Source organism: Poromitra crassiceps (assembly GCF_964638095.1).
Source record: "Poromitra crassiceps genome assembly, chromosome: 28".
Classification (NCBI taxonomy): Eukaryota; Metazoa; Chordata; class Actinopteri; order Beryciformes; family Melamphaidae; genus Poromitra; species Poromitra crassiceps.
In genome coordinates this window covers 16,722,771-16,726,892 of record NC_139651.1, presented here as the reverse complement: position 1 = coordinate 16,726,892, position 4,122 = coordinate 16,722,771, and the positions used below count along the sequence as shown (strand labels likewise).

The 4,122-nt window shown below is 47.8% G+C and overlaps 1 pseudogene across 1 annotated transcript; it reads right to left on the bottom strand.

Moving 5' to 3' along the window:
• Positions 1 to 765: 765 nt before the first annotated feature.
• LOC310799588 (zinc finger CCCH domain-containing protein 15 pseudogene) lies at positions 766 to 3,250 on the bottom strand (annotated as a pseudogene). The gene is made up of 2 exons: positions 3,243 to 3,250; positions 766 to 1,800 (listed from the first exon to the last, which is right to left on the bottom strand). The product of its transcript is annotated as a zinc finger CCCH domain-containing protein 15 pseudogene (transcript).
• Between the last annotated feature and the right edge of the window lie 872 nt (positions 3,251 to 4,122).

Sequence of the window (4,122 nt, the reverse complement as noted above, 5' to 3'; positions counted from 1 at the left end):
GGACGATGAAACGTTGCCTTTACAGTTCACATAATAACAAAACAACACGTGAGGCCACTGAGTACTGATAGATTGGCTGTGTTCATGGCTGTAACGTAGCAGCCTCAGCTGACTCACCTGTCCCTGTGTGTCTGAATTTCCCCCTAACTGCTATCGCAGTTCCACGCATTCCTGTTGTGACTTTGTGTTATTCTAGTACAGATATAACTCCGAGCACGGGTGGTCGCTTAGACACTGCTAATATAATTATGTCACGGAGGAACACGCAAATCCACCAGTGTCAAGTTAGCAAGCAACAGCCAGGAAGTTAACCATAGCAGCGGCAAGCTAAAACAGGAAGTTGGGGTGTTCTGCCTTCAGAGTAAAAGCGTAAATTGTCAATTAGGGAAAAAAAGGGGGGAAAAGAGCTCTGTAGGGCAACAAATGTTTAGAGAAGTATAATAGTATAATAAATCGAAATCGAAATCGAAAATCGAGTTTTGAGAGAAAAAATCGTCAATTTTAGTTTTAGGCAAAATCGCACAGCCCTAGTAGCACCTCACTATGATGTTGTAATGTTGACATGTGTATGCTTTTCCTTTTCCTTTCCTTTTCGTCTTTGTTTTAGTTTTTTTGTTCTTGTGTCTTTATTGCATATAAAAAAAGAAAAAGTCCACACAGAAAAAGAAAAAAGATTTATCTAGTGAAGCCCGTCTGGCCAAAGAGCAGCAATGTGACCGACGTCGGGGGGGGAACTAGATTCGGGGCTGTGTTTTTGTTTTTGGTTCATCGGGCTGTTTGTTCCTCCAGGTCTTCTCCTGTGAACAGGCTCTCATCTACCAGCACCTCCTTCTCCTCATCCTCTCCTCCGCTGTCCTCCCTCTGCTCCTGACAGGCCTCACCGCCACAAGCCCCGTTCGGCTGATCCTCGTCATCTATTGTGGTCGGCCGGCTCTTATTCCTGGAGGTGAAACGGTCCACAGATGCTACAGTGATGCCCGAGGTGTCCACCTCTTTTGGAACTAAACATGATACGTCTATGTCCTGGTACACTGTAGTATCGATCTGTTGTTCCTCATCTTCATCGTCGTCTTCTTTGGCATGTCGAGTGTCGTCGGCCTCAGCGTCGTCATCGTCAACCAGCTCTGGATGGAACTCAAACACTTGACGACCACTCACCCCTAGCGATCTTCCAGCCTTAAAAGTCAGCTTTCTTCTCCACTGCTTTCTCCACCTTCACCTGGCTCGTCCTCGTCTTCCAAACCAGGAACGTTTCCAGGGTGATACGGGTCACATTGGTGGTGCCCCGCGCTGAACGCTCATTCTCAGTCTCTTATCAGCTCCTCCAATGAGACGTTGTCCTCTTTCTCCTTCTTCTTCTCTTTCTTCAGCACGAAGCTGGCTGGCAGGGCGTGCCGGGACATGCAGTCGTCACCCCCCTCTTGTCCACATAGACACTTTTCTTCTCACATGTCCTCTTCAGAGACAGGTCATGGCTGAACTTGCAGTTGGTACACTGGCCCTGCTTGAAGCACTGACTTAGGGCTGCGCACCTCTGCTGACTTTCTGAGCAGCGACTACAGGATTGAACAGCTCATTGAGTTCGTCCAACTTTTTCTTCTTGTCGGACTTCTTATCGCCTTTGTTTGCCTCAGCCGCTCTGGCTCTCCTGTCCTCCATATTTGACCTGCTGACTCACATGCTTCATGAACTTCTGCTGCTTGGCTCCTCTCTTGTTCTTCAAGCTGAATGTCCTCAATGATCTTTTCCGTCTTCTTTTCGTTGCGTTTTTTCACTTCCCGTGGACGTTTTTTCCGCCCCCTGTATGTTGAGTGTTGGTGAAAAAGAAAAATATAGCAGACTGTGAGGAAACACACAGGAGGACACCGAAATGTCATAACAGACATCCCTTGCTAGGCCAGTCCTTTTTTTTATCGAGATCATGCAACAACAAGTAGCCTACTTCAGGCCAGCAAGACGGCAGGAAAGAAACAGAAGCGTGCCTGCCGCCGTCAAAAGCGAAAGCGACCCGACGTAGGCTGTCAATTTAGCGGAGGTAAAAAGCATTTTTACCTACTCAGGCGAATCAATCAATCAATCAATCAATCAATGGCTCGCGCTTGGTTCGTATGATGAGGAGATGAATCAAAATGCTTACCACAAATAAAGCCACATGGGAGCCGAGAACCAGTGCAGGAGAGCTGCCGCGCAGGTGCCAGGTGAGTGGGAGAGATTAAGGTGCCTACGTAGCCTATTGCTGGGGATTCAAGTTGTGCGCTGTCGCACTTACTTTTAGCTAACGCTACGTTGTTATTTCATCAAGGCAATGTCCAGAAGATATGGGTTCATGAGTGTCTGCAAATGCAGATAGATAGGCTACAGTAGGAGCATGCATGCATGTTGTCTGCTTCAATAACGAAAGCGTCCTTTACCGAGAACGACGTGTCGACCAACTAAATATTCTTGCTGTGAAATCGGCCTCTTAATGACAACACTGGAATAAATATGATTGACTACGACTATAGAGGCTATAAAGAATAGACTATAGAGAAATAAATTGATTCAAAACGTTTATTTAGGAAACATAGTGGCCGGTAAATATTTGATAGGGCCGGAATTTTTTGAATGTTCCCGGCTGCACTGGCCGTCTGGGAAAATGTCTAGTGGAATCCCTGCTGGGTTATTCCACTATTATTCAGGTTTTAGGAGGATTCTTTGATCATGTATGCAGCGCATTCGGAATATGCATCTCAATCAGGGTTTTTACCGCAGTTTGCGACGCATGTTGCCTGTTTGTGGTCAACTGATGTGTGCTAGAAAGCACTAGAAGAGGCGATATAATCATAATAATCCATCATCTCTGGCACGCGAAAAGAAAAGCAGACATTTCTGATCGGGAGGAGATGAGAAACACCGAATTAAAGAGAGAGATATTTAAAGAGAGAGTAGTGCCCACGGAAGTCCACATGCTTGCGAGCCTGCGAGGTAATAACTTTTTCTGAAAGACTTGGATGTGCAACGCCAAACTTTTCAGCAGCAAGCTCCTGAAATGGGCCAAGTGATGCTGGTAAGAATAAGAATAGTGCTGCTCTGTCTCTCTCTCTCTCTCTCTCTCTCTCTCTCTCTCCCCGCCCTCCCTCACGTGTTGGGGAGGGCGAGCTACGGCTGCATGTAAACGGGGATATTAGTGGATTATTCATTTAGTTATTATATTGTCATTTTCCAAATATGGACAAAAAACTGAATATTGTGTGCATGTAAACGTAGACATTGTGACACCAGTGACTAAACGGTGACATCATCATCAGTGATTTATGGCATCACTGATGGCATCACCAGTTATTGTTATGACATAACTGATGATGTCATCAGGAATTTACATCTTAGACTACACAAGGGACAGCCCGCTGAAAAAGAAAAGACAGCCAACGTGGATGCACTGATGGAAGAGTTCGCTTCTCTGGACGACTATCTGGAGATTGACTACAGGAGAGCAGGCGCCGGGGACCACCTGCTGCAGGAGCTGCTGGACATGGATGAGACTGAACACAGGAGAAGCCGTGGAACTGAAGCATGTAGTGCTAAGAAGCTCTGCATGAAGGAAGCAGTTCCCCTCACAGCGGACCATCTCAATCCCAAGCTTGCAGCCGCGGTGAGAAGGAAGGCAGCAAGCTTCAGTGCCTCCACAGAGGCAGAGTGCAGACAGAGGGAGAAGAATGTGTGGCTCGCGCCCACTGAAGGTCCAACCAAGAAAGAGGACCAAGCGACGGAGGAACCAACATCTCCTGCGCCTGCCCCTCTCCTCCCTGCAGCCACGGCCCTGCACAACCACATGTTCAGAGTGAAGACCCCGGAGGAAGTCCACAGGGAGGAGGCAGAACGGACTCGGGTTCAACTGGCGCCTGAAAACGTGAAGAGCCATGGCTCTGAAGACCCCAGCACTAAGAATCCCGTGAAGAAGAGCCATGGCTCTGAAGCCCCCAGCACTAAGAATCCTGTGAAGAAGAGCCATGGCTCTGAAGCCCCCAGCACTAAGGAGCCCATGAAGAAGAGCCATGGCTCTGAAGCCCGCAGCACTAAGAATCCCATGAAGAAGAGCCATGGCTCTGAAGCCCCCAGCACTAAGGAGCCCATGAAGAAGAG